Source organism: Ipomoea triloba, chromosome 8 (genome assembly GCF_003576645.1).
Source record: "Ipomoea triloba cultivar NCNSP0323 chromosome 8, ASM357664v1".
NCBI classification, from domain to species: Eukaryota; Viridiplantae; Streptophyta; class Magnoliopsida; order Solanales; family Convolvulaceae; genus Ipomoea; species Ipomoea triloba.
The window spans coordinates 19742938-19750401 of NC_044923.1; the positions used below are offsets into that span (position 1 = coordinate 19742938).

The 7464-nt window shown below is 31.2% G+C and overlaps 1 pseudogene; it reads left to right on the plus strand.

Moving 5' to 3' along the window:
• Positions 1 to 3559: 3559 nt before the first annotated feature.
• On the plus strand, positions 3560 to 7177 carry LOC116027094 (annotated as a pseudogene).
• The last annotated feature ends 287 nt before the right edge of the window (positions 7178 to 7464 follow it).

The window sequence follows — 7464 nt, forward strand, 5'->3', positions numbered from 1 at the left end:
CGATGCTCATTGCTAAATCTGTATTGGAAACGTCACACCCGTATACTACATTGGTATACATGTGCGACGTTTCCAATACAGATTTAGCAACGAGCACTGTTGTCTATATAAGCATAAAAACATCTATGCGGTATCGGGTACGGGCACATACCATCACAAATATTGAATTTTTTATTATAACAATGCTAATGAGAACTATGAGTATGGATGTTATTTTTATTAAAATAACAAAAAAAAAATAGTGATTGATGATTGTTCTAATATCATATTTATATTATTTAAGAGCCGTTTAACACCGGTCTACCACAGCAACAAATAACAATTAATAATTGCTATAATATTAAATTTATAGTTTATATGATATCAGAGCAATATATGTTTAACATGACTCTATTATAACAAAAAAAAATAGTGATTATTTATATCAGAGCGATTAAATGTTTAGCATGTTCTTTACATATTTCTACGGTAATCACGGTAGCTTGAACTTAGATGATCACCACTCTAACGGTATTTAACCATGTAGCCTATTATAAACTCTATGAAGAGTTTCTCCATTTTCAACACATAATGAGGCTTACTGTGACACTCCGTATATTTCAAATATTATTCTAAATATAAATATTTTTAGAAAGGAATTATTTTCTTAATATTAACTATTTTTCTAAACTTAATTATTTTACAATGGGCTTGGATTAATATATTATTATAACTTATTATTATTTTGCTACCCAAATATCCTAAGCCCAATATATATGTAGATTTTATACCATTATCGTTGAACCCAAATATATTAATCTTATAGCTAGTCTTGAACTCAACTAGCCTAGCCCAATTATTTAGCATTTTCTATAAATAACCTTAGCCCAATATATTATTTCTAACTACTAAATATAGCCTAGCCCAACCCAAAATTAAAACCTAGGATACTTATATAAATAGAGACTTTCCACTTTTGACAGCAAAAACCATAATTCCCTTTTATCTCTTCTCTCTCGGCCCTCCATTCTCTCATCTCTGTCTCTCGTCTCTCTCGACTACACGGCCCTATTTTAACAAGTATATATATATATATATATATATATATATATATATATATATATATATATATATATATATATATATGTATGTATGTATGTTAGTATTATTAGTATTAGTGTTATTGTTATTATTTTATTATTATTATTATTAGTGTTAGTGTCATCATTATTATTTTTATTAGTACTGTTAGTAGTAATTGTATTTTAAAAGTTTTAAATTACTTATGAGAAAATATTTGATGCACTGTCGTTGTATAGGTGCTATACAACGGCGGTGAACCAAAATGCGCCACCTCATTAAATTGTAAAGTCAATCTTAACCGAATCCTTTTATGCAAATTATAATAATCTTAATATAGTATAATAATAATTATTTTCTTTTACTAAAAATAATTTTTATAATCAATTAAAACTAAATTATATTAATTAAATTTATTCTTCTCCACCTTGGATCTAGTTTACGGCAGCGGCGGCCTGAACTCCCATGGAGACCATGTTCATCCCCATTGCATCTCGGTAGTGCACGAGCGAGAATCCCATATACCGATTCTTGCGACAATATCATGGCGCATTTGATGCTCTGGAGCTTGGCGATTTGTTAAAAGCAGCAAATAGAGTTCCAAAATTTTTTAGGCCCGGTAACTAGGTAAAGCATCAGTTCCAGGCCAATTTTGCGATACCAAATCTAACAACGGGAAGGGAATTCTAGTCATGGAGTCTCTGAGAGCCATGCTAGTGGATGGTGGCCATAGGAACAAAAGTATTCTTTCCCGTCAAGTAAGAGAGGAGTCGCAATACCCACCGGAATCTTGCAATATCATCGCCCCAAAATTGACTTATAATCCAACTGGTCTTAGGATAAGGACTTGCTTCTTATCCTCTCCAACTGCAAGGCTTCCCTTGTTTGGAATACTAGAAAATAATAAAATCTTGCAGCACAATGAGCAAAAGAAGAGTGGCGTCAATGCGCCATACATCAATCGTTACCTATGCTTGATAGAAGAAAAACACTATGTAACAGCCTGAAAGATTGAAGCAAAGAAGAGAACAAAAACACTAACTACATTTATGGATCAAAAGCCACGCTGCTTCTATCTCCTCTTGATGATGATGCTGTTGAGGTCCAAACCTAGCAACTAAAGTTCAGGCCGCCGTTGCCGTAAACTGGAAATAAATCCAATTAATATAATTTAGTTTTAAATGATTATAAAAATTATTTTTAATAAAAGAAAATAATTATTATTATACTATATTAAGATTATTATAATTTGAATCAAAAGGTTCGGTCAAAGTTGACTTTACAATATAATGAGGTGGCCCGTTATAGTTCACCGCCGTTGTATAGTACATATACAACGACGGTGCATCAAATATTTTCTCTTATTATTTTTTATTACATTAATAGATTTTTAAAATATAACATAATTTTAATATTTTAAATATTTAGTCCGTGCATCGCACGAATGACATACTAGTTACTCTATAATAGCAAAAAAAAATGTGATTATTTATATCAGAGCGATTAAATGCTACCATTTTTTTACATATTTTTACGATCATCATAGTAGCTTGAACTTAAATGATCACCACTCTAACGGTATTTAACCATGTAGACCATTATAAACTCTTGGAAGAGTTTCTCCATCTTCAATACATAATGAGACTTACCTATTTCTTCCTACGAGTGTGGATTTTTAAAGATCTTGATACAACATTTTCTATCAGAGCATTATATGTTTAACATTACTCTATCATAACAAAAAAAAATAGTGATTATTTATATCAGAGCAATTAAATGTTTAGCATTTTTCTTTACATATTTTTACGGTTATCACGATAGCTTGAACTTAAATGATCACCGCTCTGATGGTATTTAACCATTAGCCCATTATAAACTCTTTGAAGAGTTTGTCCATCTTCAACACAGAGGCATACCTAACTCTTCCTAAGAGTATTGATTTTTAAAGATCTTGATGCAACATTTTCTATCAGAGCAATATATGTTTAACATTACTCTATCATAACAAAATAATAGTGATTATTTATATCAGAGTGTTTAGCATTTTCTTTACATATTTCTATAGTCATCCCGATAGTTTGAACTTAAATGATCAACAATTTGACGGTATTTAACCATGTAGCCCATTATAAACTCTTGGAAGAGTTTCTCCATCTTCAACACATAATGAGGCTTAGCTACTTCTTCCAAAGAGTATGAATTTCTAAAAATCTTGATGCAACATTCTCTATCAAACCAATATATGTTTAACATTACTCTATCATAATAAAAAAAAATAGTGATTGTTTATATCTACCAAAGCTCCATCAACAAACTGGGTTCTTCGCCTTCTTAGCGATCTGGTATGTTTCTCCACCAACAAACTCTCTTCTTTGATTTTTTTCTCAAATTTGACAGATATGAAAATGCATAGTTTTTTCGACTGTGGGGACGAAAACCCACAGTATGAGAATTTCTCCTCACTAGTTTTCGTATCGGAAACCAAAGGCTCTAGTTTTCGATGCGGAAACTAGAAAGCGAAACTGGTTCCGCACCGGTTTTGGAAATCAGAACTGGTAATAATTTACAAATGCATATGTTTGTGATGTTAGGCTATCTATGCTACTGGATGTGAATATTTAAAATGTCTTATTGGTATACTATCATAGTTTGTCTCAAATTGTTTGTGATTATGTGCTAGTTTTGTTAGATTTGTTGTCATATTATTTTATTTTATTTGTTTTTATAGATGGATAGAAATCATGTGTGTGTAACTGTTATGGGTGCAGCAAGTGTTATATTAGCTATTAGAGTTCTTCTATTGCAACGACTTAGAAATAGGAACCAAATAGAACATGACATTGTCAATAGAGACTATAAACGGGAGAGTTACACAAATAGTATCTTGTGTGAGGGTGATAACAAATGTATTAGCATTATTAAAATGCGACCAATTTCTTTTTATAAATTGTGTGACCTTCTTGCTACTAAGAACTTATTACGCACAACTAGAGCTGTAACTGTTAAAGGAACAAGTACTAATATTTTTACATATAATAGGTCACAATGTATGCTTTCGAGTAGTTGGGTCAAGATATTATATGTCAATTGAGACAGTTCGCTGTTTCTTTAGAAGTGTTTTGAGAGCCATTTTATCTTTGTATAAGAACCTCATTGTATTACTAGACGGTGAAGTAACTCTTCATAAAGTCATTAGCAATCCGCGATTTTATCCATATTTCAAAGATTGTCTAGGAGTAATAGATGGAACCCAGGGCCGGCGCACAGGGCCCCCAAAAATTGGGGTCCCCATATTAAAAAAAAAATTAGAATATATACGATATTGTTGATGAGTGGATTCAGCGCAAGCCTAATTTGAGTAATTTTGAAATTCGGACCTCATTCTTTATTACCCTAACCGACGCAACCCTCCTCAACGCACCGCAATTCCGTCGGCAAGCCGCAAGCCTAGTTGGTGATTTGGTGTTTTTGCCATCAATATAAGTGATCAAATTGGGGAATTGCACTACTAACGTAAAGCACTACTACATTACACTACAGGTTCTGGATTTCTGGTTCAACTTTCATAATTATTCCTTTATCATTATTAATTATTATATGTCATTCTGTGTTTGAAGTTTGATTAGTATCAAAAGTTTTGTACTTGATATTAATTTTTGGTTGATTATTTGATTTTAATCAAGAATTAAATTCTTGATTAATTATTTGTTAATAGAGTTTCTAAATAATTTTTTTTCTTTAGGGTTTTATAAATATGTCTTCTAGAAAATATTCATCTGGGTTTGAGAAGCGTAAAAAGAAAAGAAGAATTGAGCAACTAACTCAATCTCAAAAGAGAGCTCTTGAAAAATTTATTACAAAAAAAAAAGTTCAAATAAATGAGCAAAAAGATGATGCCAAGGAAAAATTGTTAGATGCTAATCTTCATATAGAAGATCAAGATGATTGTGAGATTGGAAAAACTTTAAATGAAAGTGTGCACAACGATGATATGTATCATTGTGACAATGAAAATAATAAGAATGTTGATAGTTGTTTAGATGATGTTGGTCGCAGTGATAAACCAAATAATTCGCTTTTATTTGACATATATGATCCAAGAAATTGGGATGACCTTGGTTCTAAATTAATAGATATTCTTGTGAAAGATGGTCCTAAAAGAGATTTATCAATAAATAAAGGTCCCAAAGATAAATTCTCTAGAAGATTTTCATCAGCATTTTACACAAGATATTTGCCAAATGGAGATAAATGCGATCGAGATTGACTTGTATATTCAAAAGAACTTGACAAGGTGTTTTGTTTTTGTTGTAAGATTTAAAAAAAAAAAAAAGTATTGAAAAAGGTGTTTTGGTCAATGAAGGTTTTAGGGACTGGACACATCTTGGTGTTAGACTTAAAGAGCATGAAACAAGTGTAGATCATATGACTAATATGACAACTTGGATAGAGTTGCGTCTTAGATTACAAAAAAATGAGACAATTGATAAAGTGGCTCAAGAACAACTTTTGAAAGAAAAAGAATATTGGAGAAAAGTACTTTTTAGGATTATTGCAGTTGTGAAGTATCTTTCTAAAAATAACTTGGCATTTCGTGGAACAAGTGAGAAGTTGTATGAGAATAACAATGGAAATTTTTTGGGTCTAATTGAAATGTTGGCTGAGTTTGATCCTATCATTCAAGAGCATGTTTTACGTGCTAGAAATCATGATATTCATTATCATTATCTTGGTCATAGGATTCAAAATGAATTCATACTTATGCTTGCTACTGCAGTTAAAACAAAGGTCATAAAAAAATCAAAGAAGCAAAATATTTTTCAGTGATATTAGATTGTACTCCTGATGTCAGTCACCAAGAACAAATGTCTTTGATTTTAAGATGTGTGGATATATCAACATATCCAATTAAAATAGAAGAGTTCTTCTTGGAATTCTTGGTTGTGAATGACACTACTAGCCAATGTCTTTTTGAAGTATTACAAAATGTGTTGATATCACTTGATCTTGATATAGATAATGTAAGGGGACAAAGTTATGACAATGGGTCAAATATGAGAGGGAGACATCAAGGTGTACAAAAAAGACTCTTGGATATAAATTGTAGAGCATTTTATACTCCTTGTGGTAGTCATAGTCTTAACTTGACTTTGTGTGATGTTGCAAATAGTTGTGGCAAAGCAAGAGATTTCTTTGGAGTAGTGCAACGTATTTACACAATATTTGCTAATTCCACAAAGAGGTGGCATATCTTGAAAAGTAATGTAACAAATCTAACTCTTAAGCCATTGTCATCTACTCGATGGGAAAGTCGTGTGGAAAGTGTTAAAGCAATTAGATATAAAGTCAGTGATATTCAAGAAGCCCTACTTCAAGTGGCAGATACAGACAGTGATTCTAAAATTCAAAGTGAGGCAAGATCTTTAGCTACAAATGAGCTTGGTAACTTTGAATTTTTGCTAGCCACAATCATTTGGTTTGAAATCTTATATGCAGTTAATTTACTTAGCAAGCAATTACAAACAAATGATATGCTTCTTGATGTTGCTATTAATCAAATTAAATGGTTAGTTTCTTTCTTCAAGAGTTATAGAGAAAATGGTTTTTCTAGTGCCATGGATATTGCAAAGGAAATTGCCACTGAATTAGAAATTGAGTCAGTGTTTTCTCAAAAGCGAAAAATTCGTAGAAAAAAAGACAATTTGATGAGAGTGCCGATGACACTTCACTATCACTAGAAAAATCTTTTAGGGTTCATTACTTTTTATACATTGTAGATCAAGCTATAATTTCATTGACCCAGAGGTTTGAGCAATATGAAGTATATGAAGGAACTTTTGGTTTTTTGTTTAGTTCTCACAAGTTACAAGCAATGACTGATATGGATTTGAAATCTTGTTGCATTTGTTTAGAAGCAGCTCTTAAGAGCGATAAACAAGGTGATATTGATGGAAATGAATTGTATATTGAGTTAAAATTGCTTAGAGGGATTTTATCGGAAGAAAATATAGGAGCAGTGAGTATATTGAATTCATTGAAACAGATGAGATGTTTTCTAAATGCTACTATTGCATATCGAATATTATTGACAATCCCAATTACTGTTGCCTCTACATAAAGGAGTTTTTCAAAGTTAAAATTGTTGAAATCTTACTTACGATCAAGTATGTTGCAAGAGAGACTCAATGGATTAGCTTTAATCTCTGTTGAAAATGAGATTTTGGAAGAAGTTGATATCAAATGTTTGGTGGATGATTTTGCGTCTAAATTTGCACGTCGTATGCCACTTTTTAAATGAAATTTTAGATGTATTTTTTTTATATAATATTTATATTCTAAATTTTTTACACAATTTTTTGAACAACTTTTTTTTTTTTTGTTAAATTGAACAACTATTATTTATAT